The sequence below is a fragment of the Notolepis coatsorum genome (genome assembly GCF_963971535.1).
Source record: "Notolepis coatsorum genome assembly, chromosome: 3".
In the NCBI taxonomy this organism is placed as follows: Eukaryota; Metazoa; Chordata; class Actinopteri; order Aulopiformes; family Paralepididae; genus Notolepis; species Notolepis coatsorum.
In genome coordinates, this window is record NC_140167.1 from 213,267,977 (window position 1) to 213,291,019 (window position 23,043).

A 23,043-nucleotide genomic window follows, 5' to 3' on the forward strand; every position below is an offset into this window, starting at 1 on the left:
AGTGACACGGGGGGAAAGGTTGGGGGGGGGGGGAGGGGCGACGGTGATTGCCGTCGCCGCTGCCTTGACGTAGATAAGGAGTTCGAAAAGATTCGATACATGTTCAAAAAGGAGTAGGAAGTATACTTTATTATTTACTTTTCAAATTAATGTACTAATTAAGAATCTTAAAAAAAATATATATATATATATATGCAAAACAAAACTATATGTACAAAAGAATTTTTTTTTTAATAATAAGTAAAAACAATTCTCAAAGCTGCAGATAAAAAATGCTGGTTAAATTTGCAGATTACGGAGAGGCAGCCTGGACGCTCGGGGGTTGTCGGAGCTTCGTTGGTCGTCTTAGTCTTAGACTTCTTTTGCTGAAAAGGGGAAAGAAACGGCAAGAAATTAATACAGATATTCACACGGTCACTGTTCTTAACCCTTTGGGGGCCAAACCCAAGATAGTCCGGGTTGCGTCATTACTTTTACCAAACGGTTCGTGCGTTTTGCGAATCTGATTGGCCACGCACGTTTCTGGTCATGTGACTTGTGCGCCCAATCGTGTGACGGCAAGTTATTTGCACGGTTAAGCTTAGGCGCTCTTTCGAAGTTGGTTAAGGTTAGAGTTTGTCTTAGAGCATGGCGATAGAATGCCAGCCCTGATTCCAAACTCTAACCTTAACCAACTGCAAAAGAGTCGCTTAAGCTTAACCAGTGATAAACTAGGCGTTAGGTCGTTTGCAGGCTGTTCGACGCGGAAATGGGCTAAGACACTGCTCGTCATGCGATTGGGCGCACATGTCACATGACCAGAACGTGCGTGGCCAATCAGATTAGCAAAACGCACGAACCGTTTGGTAAAAAAATAGACGCGTCCGGGTTAACTCGCCATGCTCTGGGCGCCAAACCCGAGAAATCTCGGGTTTTAATCGATATTTATTTTATTCGCTATATCCATCCATTTTTCATCCATCCAGCCTGACGTTATCATTGGGAATGGGTCTGAGCTCGCAAAGGGCAAATACCGCCGCCTATCGTCTCCCGGATGGTATTGCACATCATTGGAATCCCTCTGGCTGGGGCTGTGCATCAATCTAAGAAGTCCGGTCCAGGTTTTCCTTCTCGGGCATGCAGTATCGTTATAACACATTGACTGGGGACACTCGGAGCAGCGTGGATTAGGCGTTTTGGATATATAACATTGGATCAATAAACGCGATCAATATTTGGAATGGCGATCAGGAATTGGATTCATCTTTTTGCAGGACATCAGATGTGAGGTAAGGACTTTATATTACGAATCTTGGGTTAATCAGATGTTTCTTTCACCGCCATCGGAGCGTGTGTGTGTGTGAGGTTCGCAACAAACAAAGTACGGAGAAGCGATTTTTCAGACCCCGCTTCTGTTCGTGCATGAAGACGCATGATATCGATAATCTAGCGTTTATTTGAAAACGATAATAAATCAAGCGACAAATGGCATGATTTCTAACAAAATACATTGAAACTCGATTTGCTGGAGTTCATTGACGATCACCGTGTTATTTAGATCTATTGCTATTATATTTGATATATTTTAAGCACTCGCAAATAAGTCCCATCCTACATTGGATAAAGCACTGGCACTGAAGGGCCACAGCGCCCTCTGCTGTTGGTGCCAGAAGTGTTAAAGGGCCCAATCAGTGATCCAAGCATAAACAAGCAGGTCGCCCCGCCACCAAAAATAAGAGGAGGCATGTTTTCATTCTCTAGGTCAGTGGTTCCCAAACTGTGGTGCGCGCATGAAAAGGCTAATGGTGGTAAAAAAAGAAATTAAATTTTTTTTACAATAAAATTTCATACAAATCTTAGTCAAACCTTTAGTATTATGGATATTAAACATGCTGGCAGAGTATAGTCGTGAACATTTTAATTAAATAAAGAAATTCCCTATCCATAGTTGCCGTGGGAAGAGATAAAATAAAAAATGTAATCTGTGCACGGAGACCAGCAACAATTTTTTCTAGCAGAAACCCATTGGGGGGTGCGCGAGCTAGGTCGGGAGGTGACAGGGGGTGCACGGCCAAAAAAGTTTGGGAACCGCTGCTCTAGGTGAACTACATTTAGTCATTTAGCTGACACTTTTAGCCAAAGTGACTTACAACTGTACTGTTCTGTACAACAAGTCAGCAGGAAGGGTACAACTCTGCCAGCTAAGTAACGATGTTTGTCAAACAGTTGGCCGATACCCAAAGCCCAGGTATCGTATCGGGACTGAAACGGTATAGAAATGAAATAAAAGTTATTAATGCCCATGAAGAAAAGAAAATGGGGTCTTTATACATATGTTATCTTACAACATAACAATGATGGCAGAAATCATGGGGGATAATAGTAATGACTATTAGCTTTTCACCTGCAAATCATAGGCCGTCGTCTCAGTCCAGGGTCTAGGATCTATGCCTTGTGCAACACGCCTGAGGGAGGGAGGGGGCAGAATTAATGATTGGATATCAGTATAATAACTGGACTTGGAGAAGTCTTTATTGGGCATGCAGACAGACACGCAGTTAGTTGGGTCGCTGATGCGTTTGAGTCTCTGCACTCCCTCCCCCCAAGGGCAGCCATGAGCAGTATCTCTCATCGGTGAACCATCACATCTAAATGCCATATAGCTCTTATCTGTGTACCTAAAAACAGTTAGGAATGTTGGTTCCTCATGGTTAGAAAACGCAATATGGATTAGTTTTAGCATTACACATTTTGCAAGATACAGCAGGTGGCCTTGATAAGCAACGTGCGTTTTTTAAAATAGCATTTGATAAAAAAAAAGTGAGGAGAGAGAGAGAGCCAGTTAGCCAGTTAGCTAATTCAATTCGATTGCATGTGTGAATGAATGAATGAATGAATGAATGAATGAAAACTTTATTAACAGATTGCAGAATGGGTACAGTACAGTACAGCTCAATACATACAATTGTTAAGGGGATGCAGACCAGAGAAAGACTTTCGTCTTGTTTACATCAGGGTCCCCCATTTTCAATTCATCGTAACATATATGACATACATGACATACAGATAGACAGTACTGCTACATCTATACATTTATGACATACCAGATTTGCAATTACAGTACTGTTTGTGATACAAAAAGAGTCCAGAAAGAAAAGAGTATATACATTAGGCGTAGAAACTGTACATTGGATTGGGTAGGTGGGGGTGGGGGGGGACTGTACATTGGAGGTGGTTGGGTGGGTGGGGGAGGGGGGGGGGGGTTGGGTAGGAGTGGGGGGGGGGGGGGTTGGGTAGGAGGGGTGGGTGGGGACTGTACATTGGAGGTGGTTGGGTGGGTGGGGGCGGGGGGGGGGTTGGGTAGGAGTGGGGGGGGGGTTGGGTAGGAGTGGGGGGGGGGGTTGGGTAGGAGGGGTGGGTGGGGGACACTGTACAACTGTACAAACAACACTGTACATTGGATTATTGACAAGACCATACTTGGTAATTTACTGTACATTGGAGGGGGTTGTGTTCGGACATTTACAGGGGCCAGTTTCGAGTTGCAGTCTCCCTTAGGTGTTTTAATTTAATGTCAATTCGATTGCACAGCTGGTCTGTGTCTAATGAAATGACAATTGCTCGTCATTGAAGGAGAACAAGCCACGATACATGGATGATGCATCGCCCAGCCCTTATTGTCGCTTCTCATACTGTGCAAGACATGACATTTCGTTCCCCCTTCCCAGTGTATATAAAAAATATGCCTAGGAATGTTGGTTCCTCATGGTTAGAAAACGCAATATGGATTAGTTTTAGCTTTAGACATATTTGCAAGATGCAGCAAGTGGCCTTGATAAGCAACGTGGTGGCCTTGATAAGCAACGTGCGTTTTTTTAAATAGCGTTTGATTAAAAATAGATACAAAGTAACATATAATATATAGGACACTAGAAACATAAAGTAACATACGGAAAATAGGACCTAATGTCCAAAATAGCGAAATAGGTACTTACATTTTTACTGAAAGATATCTTTGGTTGAGAAAGAACTTGTTCTTCTGTCGGCCACTGTGAGAAAGAGAGAAAGAACTTGTTCTTCTGTCGGCCACTGTGAGAAAGAGTTAGGAAGAAAATGGACTCTTATACTCTCACATGCTCCAGTCCACACGCATGCGCACTATGAAGCCCCGCCCAACAAAACCAGGTACATGCCACGACGCACAGTCAAACCTAGTCCACGCCACGAAGCCCCGCCTCAAACCTAGTCTACGCCACGAAGCCCCGCCTCAAACCTAGTCCACGCCACGAAGCCCCGCCCAGACGTTGGGCTCTGTGGCTCTGCAGATATATGCTATTGGACTGTGTGGATGACTGTCACTCAAAGTGCTTATGGGCGGAGCCAGGCCAACACAGCCTGAAATCCAGGTGTCACATGTACTGGAACATCCTGGTGGGGTCATGTGATGTTGTGCTCCCGTAAACCACCTTTCCACAATGATGACTGATGGTGGTGACTAAATGACAGAAGTAGCTAGCATTCAAAAGCTAGATTCTTGTTGCTAAAAGGTAAGATTTGCCCCTTTAAGAATTATGCTTACATAACATGGCCTTTATGATATATAACCTGTTGTGAACACATTTCTTGAATAAAATGATAAAGAAAACAATTGATAAAAATCGCTGTGACACATACGTCACACCAGGCATATCACCTTAAAATGAAAATTTGCTGTGACATATATGTCACAATACGAACAATTATTATGATCTGCTCAGTTAATTTGTCTGATTCAATGATATTTAGTTAATATATTTTATATTGTTCAAATGTTCAATTGTTCAAAGCATATTAAAACAAATATCAGTCATATTTCAATGTAGCACCCTGTAGTGCCATGTAGTAGTACCCTGTAGGGCCATGTAGTGCCATGTAGTACCATGTAGTACCATGTAGTACCCTGTAGTGCCATGTAGTACCCTGTAGTGCCATGTAGTGTCATGTAGTACCCTGTAGTACCCTGTAGTGCCATGTAGTACCCTGTAGTACCATGTACTGCCATGTAGTGTCATGTAGTACCCTGTAGTGCCATGTAGTACCCTGTAGTACCCTGTAGTGCCATATAGTACCCTGTAGTGCCATGTAGTGCCATGTAATAATAATAATAATAACTTCATTTTATATAGCGCCTTTCAAGAGACCCAAGGTCGCTTTACATAGGGGGGGGGGGATAACAAAGTAACAGACAGTGGACAGACACAACATATACATATATATAAAGTGAGAGATTAGGGGTTAAAGGCCAAGTTGAAGAGTTGGGTTTTGAGCAGTTTTTTTGAATGCGTCCAGAGTTGGGGCGGTGCGGAGTTCTGCGGGGAGGGAGTTCCAGAGGGTGGGAGCTGCCACACTGAAAGCTCTGTCCCCAAAGGTCCGCAGTCTGGTTCGGGGGATGGAGAGCTGACCAGTGTCCGTGGATCGTAGGGACTGTGACTGAGTGTAGGGGTGGAGGAGGTCAGTGAGGTACTGAGGTGCCAGAGCGTGAAGGGATTTGTAGGTGAGCAGGAGGGTTTTGTAGGTGATGCAGGATTTGATGAGGAGCCAGTGGAGGTGGATGAGGGTGGGGGTGATGTGCTGCCAGGGTTTGGTGCGGGTTAGAACCCTGGCAGCCAGTGTTAATTTTGTTGACTAAATTGATGACGAAAGATGTTCGTCAACGACGATGACGTCACGTTATTGAAGACCATGTCACGCTAACGAGACTAAATAGTTTATTAAATATCGTTGACCACAACTGAGGACACAAAAATGTAATTTACAAAAACCAGGACGAAATTTCTCTTCATGTATGTTGATATTGTTGACTAAAACAAGACGAGACAAAATAATTATAACTTTTCTTAATGCCATCGTCCCGAGTAGAGCAGTGTGACGGGGAGCTGTTATTAGCATTAGCTGGAGCCATTTGAAAAGCTAGTTTTAGCTGAACGTTACCTTGGCTAAAGTTGGGACTATTCATTATCCAGCTGCAGACCTGCAAGCAAAGTACATCAAGTTGGCAAAGGAGTATTCCAAGGTAAATCACTTATTCACCAGTAACGTTACATTGTTTGTATTTCCATCTAGCTCGCGTTAGCTAGTGGCTAACCTATAGCTCACGCTAACGTGGCTATCTGATCGACCTCTCGCACACAATTAATGACATAATGCAGACAGCCATACCGATGACAATGTTTAGCTTTTAGTGCCAAATGATAAGAGTCTGAGGCGGAGTCTCAAAAGAGAATGTTGAATATTTATTTTGCATTAAAAATCACAACAGAGCCTCTGCTAGGAGCTAACCTAAACAGAGCCGACTGGACAGGAAGTGCGCAACAACGTGTAACGTCCGTGCGGAACCAATGTACCAACAACCATTCCGTGGGTGAACTCATTGAGCTTAGTTGTCAATTAATGATACTAATACTAATCTATACAATCACCTGTTGTTGAATAAATACCATTACTTTCTAGTTATTACTAAAACACAGTATATAACACAGTAGCTGTAAAAAAGAAAAGAAAAAAAGTTTTATAATTTATATAATATATATATATTATTTGTTATGTATGCACTGGTATCGGATCAGTATAACCAGACCTAGACCACCTCTAACTCTAACCCCTAACCAGACCTAGACCACCTAACTTTAACCCCTAAGTTAGGGTTGTGACTTAGAGGTGGTCTAGGTCCGGATAGGGGTTAAGAGTTGGTCTAGCCCTTTACATCCATCTATCTAAATAATAATAATAAATTATAATGAATGCTTAACTACCCCTAAGTTACCCTAACCAGACCTAGACCACCTCTAACTCTAACCACTAACCAGACCTCTTCCATGTGGCACTTTAACACTGACCTCAGAATGTGATTTTATATAATGTTTTTATGCAAGCAGATTGCAATCAGTGTGTACTACTACTAGTACTAATAATAATAATAATAATAATAATAATAAAACTTTATTTTTATAGCACCTTTCATACAAAAACTGCAGCTCAAAGTGCTTCACAACAGAAAAAAGACAGGAATAAAATGAGCACATAAAGTGCAGACATATAAAATCAGTTTTTCACATTAGGATCTAACATCCCAACAGGCCACCTTGTTTATAGTTTGATTCAGTTTTAAAAATAGACAATAATAAAAAGAGTAAGATAGAATAGACAGTAAAATAGTGCATTGCAATAAGTAGAATAGAATATACATGAAATATATAAAATAGTTCACTGATGACGTATAAAGAAGTTAGTTACCTCTGTAAGTTTGCTGTGCTCCTTTTTCAGGTTCACAAGATACTCTTTTGTGGTTCTTGTGGCCCACAAGCTTGCCATTCTCCTCTGACAGATGGTTCACCTGCTTGTGAAGAACCTCAATCTCCTGTAGGACTTTCTCGTCATCCCGCACCTTCAGGTTGAGCTCCCTCAGCTCCAGACAGCGAGTGCTCAGCTCAGAGGTCAGCTCCTGGACACAGGTCTGGGACTGGGACAGGATCGCCTCCTGGGCCTGCAGTCTTTTCTGAGTGTCAGAGAGCGTCAGCATCAGCCTTTGGATTTCCTCATTCTTATCAGTCCTCTCTGCATGTAGCTCAGCCAGAAGAAACTCCATAGTCAACATAGAAGAGCGTTGACTATCTAGCTCCCTCTCCTTGTTCCCCAGCACTTGTGCCAGATCTGTGTTGAAGCTTCTTGGCGGGGAAAGCATCTTATTCTGCCATTTCTGGACCGTGGCCTCGTTTTGGGCCGTTTGCTCCCGAGAGGCTTGGAGGAGACTAGTCTGCTCATCCAGCACCTTGGTGAGGCTCTCTACTTCCTCAGTGGCATAGGCAACCTCGTCCTGCAACACGTCCACCTCAATCCGATTGGATATGACCTTCCTTTCTGCAGCCTCCCTCAGGTCCTGCAGCTCTGACTGCGTCCTGGAGTGGAGTTCCATGATCTCCTCCCTTTCAGAGCAGGCAACACTATACTTGGCCGTGATGTCCTTGAGGAATCCAGAAAGAAGGGCAGAGTTCTCCTCCTCCTGGCCCAGTTTGCTACGCAGCTCTCTGGTCTGGTTAATCATATCCAGCACAACACCCGTCATATCCAGCACAACACTTTCGTCTTGTTCAATCTTTTGCTGTAAGCCACTTATGGTTTCGGTGGCTGTGGTCAATTTATGCTCAAGATTTGCAACGTTAGAGGCCCGTTGTTGACTCTGTGCAGTCAGATCAGACGATTGTTTTCTTAGCAGTGTATTCTCTGCTAGTTCTTTTAATGTGCTTTCTCTTAACTGGGAGGTCAGGATGCTGAACCGTTCCCTTTCGGTTCGCAGGGAGTTTGTCAAATCCGTGATCTGTGCCTGCTGAGCAGTCCCCTCCTGCTGCCTCTCCTCAAGCTGTTGTCTGGCCTGGTCAGTCTCAAACTTGGCCTCTGCCTGCAGCTGGTCAAAGCAGTCCTGCAGGCTCCCATGTTGCTGCAGAAGCTGCTCCCACTCCAGCTGAACGTTGTCGAGCTGGAACCGTGTGCTGATGAGATGAGACGCCTCTTCTGCTGCTCACTGTGGCCGTCACTCAGATCCTTCTTCACAGCAGCCAGCTCCCTATCGGATGACTGCAGCAGCAGGCACAGGTCTTGGACCTCACTCATCAGGACTTCCCCAGTCTGCTGATCAGACTGTCGAGTCCGTTCCAGTTTGATGATGTTCTCCCGCAGGCTGAGCTGCTCTGTTCCAGGTCGCTTGTTCAGTGGAATGTTGCTCTTTCTTGTGGTCAGACTCTTGTGACATCATGGTCACCTGCTCCTCCAGTTTTGTGATCTCTTGCTGCAGCTTCACAGTCTGCACACGGCTGTTTTGGTCCACAGGATACTGATGTGACGTTCTGTTTACTTAGTTTACTCTGTTAGTTAACTCTGCATGTACAAGTACACACTTAACGCTGTATGTACAGTACACTCTGTATGTACAGTACACACTTAACTCTGTATTGTACAGTACACTCTGTATGTACAGTACACACTTAACTCTGTATTGTACAGTACACTTAACTCTGTATGTACAGTACACACTTAACTCTGTATTGTACAGTACACTTAACTCTGTATGTACAGTACTCACTTAACTCTGTATGTACAGTACACTTAACTCTGTATGTACAGTACACACTTAACTCTGTATTGTACAGTACACACTTAACTATGTATGTACAGTACACTTAACTATATGTATTGTACAGTACACTCTGTATGTACAGTACATACTTAACTCTGTATGTACAGTACATTATTAACTCTGTATGTACAGTACATTCTTAACTCTGTATGTACAGTACACTAACTCTGTATGTACAGTACACTCTTAACTCTGTATGTACAGTACACTCTTACTGATTAACTAGAAACTGTACATTGTAACGCAACATTATATAATGTTATTCCGCGTTTTTATTCATAACGTTATTTCGCGTGACAACATTGTACATCAGTGGAGGCTGCTGACCAAATTTTTAGGTGAAGCACAAATTATTATATTATATATTATATTATATTTTTTAAACATCCTCAACGCTGCAACACCCCCATTCCTCCCAGGTGTCAGGCTCCTCCTTCGCTTCCATTCATTTTGGGGACCGTGTTTAAATATCGGAGATGAACGTTATTTCGATTGATATGAATAGCTAGTTATGTTTATATAGAGAGATGATAAATTAATTAAACGTCAATTTTTTTTAAGTGATTCGAACTTGTCACCGACTGACCATAGGCTCTACAGCAAGCTGACAAACGAGTTGAGCTATCCGTCAATATTAAAACTGAGTGACGAATGTATCATTTACACTTGTGCCAATTGCCTTAAAACTGAGTGACTAATGTATAATTTACACTTGTGCCAATTGCCTACTTATTATTAAGCTAGGTATTGCGCGAGCGTTGCTTGATTAACCTGCGTGGTTATTATGTAGGGGGGATTACGTTCTGAACGAGCGTATTCGCGAAGGAGCGCGCTCTGCCGCTCAGCCGCGGGGCGTGCTAGGCGTGGTCACGTGGGCTTATCTCACATACAGGAGAAAGAAGATAATGACAACAGGATGGCTTAGTCCCATTTCCACATCATACGGTTATCTTCCCTCCCGGTGTAGGCCTTACCTTTGACCCGTCAGAGTATGTAGTGTCTTTGACCGTCAGCCAGACTATTGAGTTCAACGTTAGGGCCGAGGGTGGTATGGAAGCACGAGCAGCACACAAGCAGCAGAATCGATCTGCATTTAGAGTGCTGCTTCTCTACGTATGTCATCCCCGCACCGATTACGATACAGAGGTGAACCTGGTCTGTGAGTGAACGTAGCCCCTATCGGCCGAATGGACGGTGACGTGATTCATGCACCGCCGACGTGTACGTCCGTCCCTATATCCCGTCTCTACCCTGTCATAGCCTTCCCAGGTGGCTAAAAAGTTCCAGTGCACTCACAGTCATCCAATTCTGAGTCTGTCCCTCTCGCACCACCAGCAGGTCATAGATCTTCTCATTGTAGACCTCGAAGTAGCCAATCTCCAGATGGCGCCTAACCTGGAACACCATAACACCCAGGGTTCATACACATTTTTCCTAATCAAATTCCATGACTACTACATGATAATATGGTGCAATCTCCGTGACCAGGACCTGTTGGAGTTAATGTTAAAAAAAAGAAAAAGTGTGTGTGTGTTGGATAGCTGCTTTAAATGACCCAGGTCTGGTTTTGGTAACCTACAAGTATCACCATAGATGGGATTAGAAAATGTGGTGCTGCTATCCCCAGGCCATCAGGATGCTCAATGTGGACTCTATGCAACACTAACCAATCCATTCTACATTCATTGAACACACATCCACACACTCAATTTAGACACACCATATTGTATCCATTTATTACTAAACGATTTGCAGTACATCTCTACCTCATTTTTGCACTTTAGTTTGGTATATTGTATAGCGTTTGGTATTTATTAATTTACTGTATGAAGCACAATTCCAGGAGGCTCATACAGAATCAAGCAGTTCACTATAATGTACATGTACCTTATATGTGACAAATAAAACAAAACTTGAACTTGTTAATTCTGCCAAAGGGTAACTAGATATATGGTAGGTTATCTGCAACCAAAGTAGGGCTGGGCGATATGGCCAAAAATGTTATCACGATAACATTTTTCATATCGTTAGATATCAATAATTATCTATATTTAAAATAATTTAAACAACAAATGTATGTTCATTTTGCAGCAATTCTGTCGTTGCCGCCATCTTTAGTGTTACAGCCCCTCACACTCCAGTTCTCAGGCTCCATCTTTAGTGTTACAGCCCCTCACACTCCAGTTCTCAGGCTCCATCTTTAGTGTTACAGCCCCTCACACTCCAGTTCTCAGGCTGCAGCTGGTTTGAAAGCGAAAGTACCAAAAAAAGTAGCTGTGGCTCCAGGGGAGTTGAACAGTTCTGGCTCCGCTAGTTTCTTTTCAATCTGTTGGCGCTTTTTTGCACCATGACTCGTGACTGGAGACTAGCTCTGCTAGCACACATAGCCTACCATGTACAGATGGTTTCAAACTGTATTTTAAATTAGAAAGCAAACAAAATAAATGGACAAGAGAAAAAGATTGACATTTGGACAAGCAAAGCCATTACTTGTTTAAGTTGCAGGCAAGAAAGACAAGTCTGTCCACCGTCTCTGGGTTTAAAGCTGCCCTGTTGCAGGTCACAATACAAATTATAATTTTTTTAGACATTATTTTTATTATCGATTATTTAAATATATCACGATAATTATCGTTATCGTTTTATCGCCCAGCCATAAATCAAAGTTGAACTTTACTGTATGAAACACATCAGCATTGTCCCATTATTTTTCCAAGCCTAGTAAACACAATTCACACAGAATACATCGTTTTCAGGAATGGAAGAGATCGTAGGCTTAGTCTGAGGTTGAAACTATGAAGATTACAACGATACTCTGGTAAATCTAATCATGATTCTACCAGCTCTCGGTCGTTCTTCCCGCCTATTGCAGAAGAATCATAGAACAGTTTCTAACAGAGTAGTGTTTTCCAAGGATATCATGTATAATAAGCCCACGTATCTCACCTTGTTGAGCAATCAAACACCGCTAAACACGGCCGGATCTGAAATCCGTTATTAACAACGATATAGAGGTCCAATATACTATAGTCAAAATTCACGGTCCCTGAACAACACGACCAAAATGTCCCGTGTTTCTCTACCCACCTATCTGTAATGACAATAGCTAACCTAACCTGACTATATCGGTTCCAGGAAGTTAATGACCGCAGGTCTAGTCAGTGTGAACTTGGCATTAATACAATGATACTCGGGGCAAATCCTATCACGGTCTTAATACTAGCATCTCGGTCCTACTTCCCGCCTATTTGCAGAAAAAAACATAGAACGGATTCGAATCAAGTAACGTTTCCAAGAATATCACTACTAACACGCCATACGTATAATAATAAGTCGGTCCTCTTACCAACAGTATATATTCTAAGTCAGCCAGCCCCTGGTCACAACATATTAGTTTAGTTAGCACCCTCTTGGTCCTAACTAGGAAATCTACATTCCCATTGCACATACTTTTAGCTAGTCTCTGGTTAAAACTCAAGTCAGGGTTTAGTACACTTCGACCCAGTACATATTTTAGCTAGTGTCTATAACACTCAGTCTGGGAACAGGTACCATTAACCCAGCAAATCTTTCCTTCACACCTGAGGAAGACCGGGGTACACGTGTTCCCCCGTAACGATTCACAATACAAATCAGATATATTAATGCACATTACTCTCACTCAGCCATGATCTCAATATTGACAACATACCGTAATATTCACCTGGCACAGAGAAAAGCGGGAAGGTTTTAATTCCTTGCCATATATTTGGTCGACCATTCTATTATACTCACTTTTCTCTGTATAGATGAAACAATACAGCACGCCGGGAGGACGCAAAGAGTCCGTCACAAGTTCGTAGATGCCAATTGTGGGATATTGTGGATATCCTGAACGTTCTCAGTCAACCGAGGTTCAGTTAATAACGAGGTTTATTAACCAGACAGATAGAATTATACACATAGTATTAGAGAGAATGGCTGAGGCCCTCGCCCCAGGTGATCAGCTGAAAATGACCCAGGTAGAGACCCCGAATGCTGTTGGGAGAAGCCCTATATAGTAAAAAGGGGGGGGGGGGGAGGTCCCGTTTGATAGGTCAAATGGGTGGGGGGGGGGGGGGGGGGGGGGAACACAGGATAGTGGACAAAGGGGAGGGGAGGGGGGTGTCTTTACATGAGAGTTGGGGAATCAATATATTATTCCACACAGCCCTACACGTACAATTAGTTATTGCACACTACATCACCCCTGAGTGGAACATGGAAAGCCAAACTTCCCGCCACTGTACCGAAAACCGTACCGAACTTCAAAACCGAGGTACATACCGAACCGTGGTTTTTGTGTACCGTTACACCCCTATGTCCCATTGTTTACTTTGTAAAACCACACACATGGAGGATGATCTACAGAGTTGATTTAAAAAATGATATCCTGCTTTCGTGGAAACATGTGCCAAACCTTGTCATACCATTGCCATTGTCCTTTTCCAGCTACAGAGAAAAGCTCGGTCTCCCTGTGTGGAACGCCTGGTGCGGGGGATGGTGAGGAGGTCGGAGTTGGAGTAGGTCGTCAGGTAGGAAGGGATCAACCCGTGCAGGGATTTGTAGGTGAGGAGGAGGCTCTTGTAGGGGATTCGGTAGTTGATGGGGAGCCAGTGGAGTTTTTGCAGGGTGGGGGTGATGTGCTGCCAGGGTTTGGTGTGCGTGAGGACCCTTGCAGCCGAGTTTGACGTGTTCAGCGCTGCTTCTTCCTTTCACGGTTGATTTTGTCATCGAATGCCTCCCACTCACTAATATGAAAAAGCATAATATATAGAAAATGTTAAAAAGTTTGACAATGCAATATTCTGGTAATTCTACACTGTACCACTATACATAGTTAGGTCTAATAGCGATATGACCAGAACAACACATACTGTGACAAAGAGAATTCAAAACCGACATTTAAAAGAAAATGTTTCAGATAATAAAAACGAATCTGATGATTAGGATCATGTTGGCATGCCTTTTGTCGACATCTGGGGTCCAGAAGATTTCTTCAGCCCTCTTACTGGTGACCTCATTGACTGCTGCAATAGCGCTTATAGTGGCCTGTCATGGAGAGAGAAGATTGTTAGGAAACATCAGTTTACCCCATGAGACAAAGGCAAGTAAATTAGCCCCTGGATCATGCATTATTTTTCAATAACTGCACACCTCCACACATTAGAATTGAAATCTCTCAACAAAGGCTTGTTTCATTCTCCTGTAAGATATTAACTTGAGACACATTGACCCCACACAATTTGTATTACAGCATTGTCTGATTCATTGAGTAAATGAGGAGAAATACATAGTACATACATAGTGAAAAGTAAAAATATCATACAAATTCACCTCAGGCAGCAAGACTTCAAGGATATAGGCTACGTTATCCAGGATGGGTACAGATGAGACTGTGCTGGCCAGGATGTTTGACAAGAAGTCAAACACTGTTTTGATGCCCGTCGTCCTGAAAATAGACTGGGGCACACGTTGACCATGACTGCTTCTTGCTTGGTGACCTCTGGATGTACTTCTGCAACCAGTTTGACGGTTCTCTGCCACTTACGACGGCCTGAGAGTACAGAAAGACAATGTGAGAGAATCGTCCAGGATCAAATCATTGTAGACAGTCAGATAGGCTTGGTAAACACAGATTTGGCAACAGGTGCCAACATACTGTACCTTTAGGTGTTCTTTAGTCCGATGTGCTGTGATGATGTCTACCAGCTTTTTTTGTTCAGCACTGCGGTCCATGGCAGCGTGGAGGTGTTGTGGGATACTGCTAGTAATCCTTGAAGTCCGAGGCACCCTGTAAACGGGTTGTAGCCGTCCTTGGAGCAGACACCTCGACTCCCTGGTCCTGTGGGCAAACCTCTTGCTGTGCCTTTCAAATATCAGTGGAATTACCGACGCAAAGCAAAATTCTGACTGGAAACAAATGACAGCCGATATGTAACAAAGGTTTCATATCATTGCTTCAACACATGTTGACTAATTATACTCCAAGATATAAAAAAGCAACAAAGTAAAAAAGTAAAGTCACTATTAATCCCATTGCTGGCAAATTGGGCGACCACTTTACCAACTCCAGCCGCCCTGGATCAGGAAATGAACTGTAACTGTACCTGTTTTCTAGCAACACACCAAAGACTAAACTGTAACGTACCCCTCAGTTTGGAAATGCTCCATTAGTAGAGTACACCACCACTCACAAATTGAGTTCATGTCTGATTGATTGATTGAAAACTTTATTAACAGATTGCAGAATAGGTACAGTACAGTACAGCTCAATACATACAATTGTTAAGGGGATGCAGACCAGAGAAAGACTTTCGTCTTGTTTACATCAGGGTCCCCCATTTTCAATTCATCGTAACATATATGACATACATGACATACAGATAGACAGTACTGCTACATCTATACATTTATGACATACCAGATTTGCAATTACAGTACTGTTTGTGATACAAAAAGAGTCCAGAAAAAAAAGAGTATATACATTTGACGTAGAAACTGTACATTGGATTGGGTAGGTGGGGGTGGGGGGGACTGTACATTGGAGGTGGTTGGGTGGGTGGGGGGGGGGGGGGGTTGGGTAGGAGTGGGGGCGGGGGTTGGGTAGGGGGGGGGGGGTGGGTAGGAGGGGTGGGTGGGGGACACTGTACAACTGTACAAACAAAACTGTACATTGGATTATTGACAAGACCATACTTGGTAATTTACTGTACATTGGAGGGGGTTGTGTTCGGACATTTACAGGGGCCAGTTTCGAGTTGCAGTCTCCCTTAGGTGTTTTTTGAGTGTTTTTGAAAGTGGGTAGTGATTCACATTCCTTTACAGCTTTGGGTAGGGCGTTCCACATTGATGTGGCATAATTGCGAAACATGTTTAGTCCCTTGTTTGAGCCGAATCTGGGTTTAACATGATTTGTGGAGCTCCCTCTGGTGTTGTGATCGTGGTATTCACTGACCTTTGGGAAGTATTTTGTCAAGTACATGGGTACCTTGGTCGTGTAGTGTATCTTGTAGACCAGGCCCATTGCAAGTTGCTGTACTCTGTCGTCTACTCTAAGCCATCCTAGGTTGTCAAAGTGGGCAGGGGTGAGGTGGGTTCTAGGAGTAAGGTCAAGCAGTAGTCTGACCAGTTTGTTTTGAGATGTTTGTAATTTTGTTTTTAGCGCCTTTGAGGTGCTTTGGTACCATGAGGTGCAAGCATAGTCGTAGTACCCTTGAATGAGTGCTCCTGCTAGAGTCTTCAGGGTATTCTTGTTTACCAGTGAGGAGATCCGGTACAAGAATCGAGTTCGTTGGTTGACTTTTTTTATTACATTGGATGCCATTTTGTCACAGGAAAGATTTGCCTCTAGGATGGAACCCAGGTAGGTAATATCTTCTTTCCTTGTGACAATATTGTCACCCACTGTAATTGAGAAGCCGTCGGTCTTGCTGAGTTTGTTATTTGAACCGAAGAGAATGGACTCTGTTTTGCCCATGTGTAATGATAGTTTGTTATCAGCGAGCCATATGCAGATTTTGCCTAGTTCTGAGCTGAGGGTTTTTTCAACCTGTAACTTGTTCTTGTCAGAGACCAGCAGGGCTGAGTCGTCCGCAAACAGGAACAAGTTGCAGTCACAAGCTGACGACATGTCATATGCATAAATTAGGAACAGTAGTGGACCTAGTATGCTTCCTTGTGGAACACCACAGCTTACTGTGAGGGGGGGGGGATAGGGTACCGTTTACCTCCACCATCTGCTCTCTCCCCTCCAGGTAGGATTGCATCCAGCTCACTGATAGACTATCAAAACCAATTGCTTTTAGCTTGTCAATCAGAATGGTGTGATTAACAGTGTCCAACTAAAAATCACAGACATGACAAACAATAACATGGGATTATCATTAATGGCCAATGAGTTGTACAATTGAGCTATATTGGTAGGCAATGGCATGATGTCATGAGAATGATATGAACTGGTATTTTAAGTAATTGCAATCACAAGTATCTCTGCTTGCAAGTTGTGCAATATGTGTTACATAGGCCCTTTACTTTGGTTGGAAATACAGACCTCTGTGAACTGGAACCGGGTGTTGGCAACAATGCAAAGGGTGTACTGAAAAAAGGGGTGGGGGAAGAGCGCTTTTAATTTCCACTAAAACGTGGTGCATCCAGCAGCAGACGCATCTCATCTCCTGGGTAGATGTAGTGCAGTCTTAACCTAAGGCCCAAGCTTTTTTTTTTTTTTTACATGCACTTTTTATTTCTCTTGGCTATTTGGGCTTATTGGACCCTAATTAGAATAAAAACTAAGAATCATGTTTTTATATGATGTACTTTTAGAGAGAAATTATGTGATATGATTCTTGGTCCGAATTTCAATAAAACCCAATTTAGTCACCATTGTGTAATAGAATGAAAAACTCTTTATAGGCCTGGGTTAGAGGCTGGAGGCCTGGGTTAGAGGCTGGAGGCCTGGGTTAGAGACGGGAGGCCTGGGATAGAGACGGGAGGCCTGGGTTAGAGACTGGAGGCCTGGGTTAGAGGCTGGAGGCCTGGGTTAGAGGCTGGAGGCCTGGGTTAGAGACTGGAGGCCTGGGTTAGAGGCTGGAGGCCTGGGTTAGAGGCTGGAGGCCTGGGTTAGAGGCTGGAGGCCTGGGTTAAAGACTGGAGGCCTGGGTTAGAGACTGGAGGCCTGGGTTAGAGACTGGAGGCCTGGGTTAGAGGCTGGAGGCCTGGGTTAGAGACTGGAGGCCTGGGTTAAAGGCTGGAGGCCTGGGTTAGAGACGGGAGGCCTGGGTTAGAGGCTGGAGGCCTGGGTTAGAGGCTGGAGGCCTGGGTTAGAGGCTGGAGGCCTGGGTTAGAGACTGGAGGCCTGGGTTAGAGACTGGAGGCCTGGGTTAGAGGCTGGAGGCCTGGGTTAGAGGCTGGAGGCCTGGGTTAGAGGCTGGAGGCCTGGGTTAGAGACTAGAGGCCTGGGTTAGAGGCTGGAGGCCTGGGTTAGAGGCTGGAGGCCTGGGTTAGAGGCTGGAGGCCTGGGTTAGAGACTAGAGGCCTGGGTTAGAGACTAGAGGCCTGGGTTAGAGGCTGGAGGCCTGGGTTAGAGACTGGAGGCCTGGGTTAGAGGCTGGAGGCCTGGGTTAGAGACTGGAGGCCTGGGTTAGAGACTGGAGGCCTGGGTTAGAGACTGGAGGCCTGGGTTAGAGGCTGGAGGCCTGGGTTAGAGACTGGAGGCCTGGGTTAGAGGCTGGAGGCCTGGGTTAAAGACTGGAGGCCTGGGTTAAAGACTGGAGGCCTGGGTTAGAGGCTGGAGGCCTGGGTTAGAGGCTGGAGGCCTGGGTTAGATGCTGGAGGCCTGGGTTAGAGACTGGAGGCCTGGGTTAGAGACTGGAGGCCTGGGTTAGAGGCTGGAGGCCTGGGTTAGATGCTGGAGGCCTGGGTTAGAGACTGGAGGCCTGGGTTAGAGGCTGGAGGCCTGGGTTAGAGACGGGAGGCCTGGGTTAGAGACTGGAGGCCTGGGTTAAAGGCTGGAGGCCTGGGTTAGAGACTGGAGGCCTGGGTTAGAGGCTGGAGGCCTGGGTTAGAGGCTGGAGGCCTGGGTTAGAGACTGGAGGCCTGGGTTAGAGGCTGGAGGCCTGGGTTAGAGGCTGGAGGCCTGGGTTAGAGACTGGAGGCCTGGGTTAGAGGCTGGAGGCCTGGGTTAGAGGCTGGAGGCCTGGGTTAGAGACGGGAGGCCTGGGTTAGAGGCTGGAGGCCTGGGTTAGAGGCTGGAGGCCTGGGTTAGAGACGGGAGGCCTGGGTTAGAGACGGGAGGCCTGGGTTAGAGGCTGGAGGCCTGGGTTAAAGACTGGAGGCCTGGGTTAGAGACGGGAGGCCTGGGTTAGAGGCTGGAGGCCTGGGTTAGAGACTGGAGGCCTGGGTTAGAGACTGGAGGCCTGGGTTAGAGACGGGAGGCCTGGGTTAGAGGCTGGAGGCCTGGGTTAGAGGCTGGAGGCCTGGGTTAGAGACTGGAGGCCTGGGTTAGAGACTGGAGGCCTGGGTTAGAGGCTGGAGGCCTGGGTTAGAGGCTGGAGGCCTGGGTTAGAGGCTGGAGGCCTGGGTTAGAGACTAGAGGCCTGGGTTAGAGACTGGAGGCCTGGGTTAGAGGCTGGAGGCCTGGGTTAGAGGCTGGAGGCCTGGGTTAGAGGCTGGAGGCCTGGGTTAGAGACTAGAGGCCTGGGTTAGAGGCTGGAGGCCTGGGTTAGAGGCTGGAGGCCTGGGTTAGAGACTGGAGGCCTGGGTTAGAGGCTGGAGGCCTGGGTTAGAGACTGGAGGCCTGGGTTAGAGACTGGAGGCCTGGGTTAGAGACTGGAGGCCTGGGTTAGAGGCTGGAGGCCTGGGTTAGAGGCTGGAGGCCTGGGTTAGAGGCTGGAGGCCTGGGTTAGAGACTGGAGGCCTGGGTTAGAGGCTGGAGGCCTGGGTTAAAGACTGGAGGCCTGGGTTAAAGACTGGAGGCCTGGGTTAGAGGCTGGAGGCCTGGGTTAGAGGCTGGAGGCCTGGGTTAGATGCTGGAGGCCTGGGTTAGAGACTGGAGGCCTGGGTTAGAGACTGGAGGCCTGGGTTAGAGGCTGGAGGCCTGGGTTAGATGCTGGAGGCCTGGGTTAGAGACTGGAGGCCTGGGTTAGAGGCTGGAGGCCTGGGTTAGAGACGGGAGGCCTGGGTTAGAGACTGGAGGCCTGGGTTAGAGACGGGAGGCCTGGGTTAGAGACTGGAGGCCTGGGTTAAAGGCTGGAGGCCTGGGTTAGAGACTGGAGGCCTGGGTTAGAGGCTGGAGGCCTGGGTTAGAGGCTGGAGGCCTGGGTTAGAGACTGGAGGCCTGGGTTAGAGGCTGGAGGCCTGGGTTAGAGGCTGGAGGCCTGGGTTAGAGACTGGAGGCCTGGGTTAGAGGCTGGAGGCCTGGGTTAGAGGCTGGAGGCCTGGGTTAGAGACGGGAGGCCTGGGTTAGAGGCTGGAGGCCTGGGTTAGAGGCTGGAGGCCTGGGTTAGAGACGGGAGGCCTGGGTTAGAGACGGGAGGCCTGGGTTAGAGGCTGGAGGCCTGGGTTAAAGACTGGAGGCCTGGGTTAGAGACGGGAGGCCTGGGTTAGAGGCTGGAGGCCTGGGTTAGAGACGGGAGGCCTGGGTTAGAGGCTGGAGGCCTGGGTTAGAGACTGGAGGCCTGGGTTAGAGACTGGAGGCCTGGGTTAGAGGCTGGAGGCCTGGGTTAGAGGCTGGAGGCCTGGGTTAGAGACTGGAGGCCTGGGTTAGAGACTGGAGGCCTGGGTTAGAGACTGGAGGCCTGGGTTAGAGGCTGGAGGCCTGGGTTAGAGACTGGAGGCCTGGGTTAGAGACTGGAGGCCTGGGTTAGAGGCTGGAGGCCTGGGTTAGAGACTGGAGGCCTGGGTTAAAGACTGGAGGCCTGGGTTAGAGGCTGGAGGCCTGGGTTAGAGGCTGGAGGCCTGGGTTAAAGACTGGAGGCCTGGGTTAGAGACGGGAGGCCTGGGTTAGAGGCTGGAGGCCTGGGTTAGAGACTGGAGGCCTGGGTTAGAGACTGGAGGCCTGGGTTAGAGGCTGGAGGCCTGGGTTAGAGGCTGGAGGCCTGGGTTAGAGACTGGAGGCCTGGGTTAAAGACTGGAGGCCTGGGTTAGAGGCTGGAGGCCTGGGTTAGAGGCTGGAGGCCTGGGTTAGAGACTGGAGGCCTGGGTTAGAGGCTGGAGGCCTGGGTGGGAGGGGGCAGAATTAATGATTGGATATCAGTATAATAACTGGACTTGGAGAAGTCTTTATTGGGCATGCAGACAGACACGCAGTTAGTTGGGTCGCTGATGCGTTTGAGTCTCTGCACTCCCTCCCCCCAAGGGCAGCCATGAGCAGCATCTCATCGGTGAACCATCACATCTAAATGCCATATAGCTCTTATCTGTGTACCTAAAAACAGTTAGCAATGTTGGTTCCTCATGGTTAGAAAACGCAATATGGATTAGTTTTAGCATTACACATATTTGCAAGATACAGCAGGTGGCCTTGATAAGCAACGTGCGTTTTTTAAAATAGCGTTTGATTAAAAAAAAGAGAGAGAGAGAGAGGAGGAGAGGGAGAGAGAGCCAGTTAGCCAGTTAGCTAATTCAATTCGATTGCACAGCTGGTCTGTGTCTAATGAAATGACAATTGCTCGTCATTGAAGGAGAACAAGCCATGATACATGGAGTTATACTTCACTAGTAGATGGTAAAGTGGATGCATTTATGTGGCAACCATGCAAGGTGCCAACCTGCTCATCAGGAGCAATTAGGGGTTAAGTGTTTTGCTCAAGGACACAAAATATTCACAACATTATTATAAATATAATAATCACATGTGGGGCATGAATTTATTTATTAAAAAAGTTACAATTACTTTTAGTTACATAGATAATACATATCAATAAACAACAAAAGGGGTTTATTGTGCAGGGCGGTAGAGCTGCTGGGCTCTGGTGAAACCCATCTCATCTTCCTCCGACGCCTGCTGGGTCAGGATGTTCTGGTAGGAGACCAGAGAGGAGAGCTCCAACAACTCTGAGAAGCCTCTGGTGGAGCACAGGAGGACAGACGAGAGGAGGACAGACAGACAGACAAGAGGAGGACAGACAGATGGTTAGAGGAACAGAAGAATGTCTGATCAGAATTTTAAATACATTCATAGCATTAACTTTTATAAAGTAACCCTAACCCATAAATCATTTCAGATTTGACAGATTGAAGACAGTAGAACCAGACTGACCATGGTTCCCACTCGGTTTTGAGAAATCAATATCCAGTAGTTTTTCTTGATAATCAAGTGTCATATGCAGATTATATCCTGAGCCTACTCTGTGCAATGCGCAATACTCCATACTTAGTCTACCCTGGTGTAAGTAAATGGATTATCAATAAATATAAAGTATGCATAAATAAATAAGATTTGAGATGCTAGTAAATGAATGAGGGGTGTGGGAGTACGGGGTTCAGTAGTTAAAGAGTGAAACAGTTCTAACAGTTCTCAAGTTCCCCAGCCGTTAGTTCTCGTTGGCCAAGTCAGTCCTTGCCCTGGGACCAAATGATTGTTGCCTAAGAGTCGATGAAAAATAAAGTTTTAATGCCACCACAGGTTGTGAGTGAAACCAGGGGATAAAGCCCTTTGGACCTGTGTCTGATTGTTGAAAGATATCTGCTCTGCTGGGGTGAATGATGGCTTTTCAGATAAGAGGCCATCTTGACCCAGCGGAAGACATTTGAGGAAGGAAGAGACTATTTCTCTCGTAATTGGTTAAATGGGAGGAAATCATGATGAGGGTGCATCAGGGGTGCACTTTGTAAACCAAATTATTCTGAAATGTTGACCATATTTCGAATGTGAATGCGTCATGCGTAAATGCTAGGGAGTTAATTGCATTTTAAAAAGATTCTACCACAAGATTTATTTATTTTGTCCTTCACCCAATGTGTTTCAAGCTCCACATTTCCAAGAATCAACCAAACGACCTACTGAATGTTGCTGCATTAGTTCAGTAATGATGCAGTAGATTAGGCTACAGTGGCTCAGGAGGTAGGGCAGTCGTCTGGTAATCCGGAGGTTCCCACAGTCCTTGAGCAATACTTAACCCCTAATTGCTCCCGATGTGCAGGTTGGCACCTTGCATGGTTGCCTCTGCTATCGGTGTGAATGTGTGAGTGAATGGGCAAAATGTGAGGAAGAAATTGTAAAGCGCTATATAAATGCAGCCATTTACCATTTAGGCTATACAATTGCAAAGGATAACATAATACTAAGTCACAACACCACATCTGAATCTGTTATTTTTATTTGGAGGGGTTACTCCAACATGTTTCATTATGCAACAATATTGTTACAAAGGGTC

The 23,043-nt window shown here is 45.7% G+C and overlaps 1 pseudogene across 1 annotated transcript in view; it reads right to left on the reverse strand.

Annotated features, from left to right (window-relative positions):
- Window positions 1-351: 351 nt before the first annotated feature.
- LOC311226166 (kinesin-like protein KIF15-A) overlaps window positions 352-23,043 on the reverse strand; it is a 28,301-nt pseudogene continuing 5,609 nt past the window's right edge. Inside the window, exons 3-5 of the transcript in view lie at window positions 10,445-10,543; window positions 7,252-8,815; window positions 352-365 (exon numbers count right to left, since the gene is read on the reverse strand). The product of the transcript in view is annotated as a kinesin-like protein KIF15-A (transcript). The remainder of the gene's footprint in view (window positions 366-7,251; window positions 8,816-10,444; window positions 10,544-23,043) is intronic.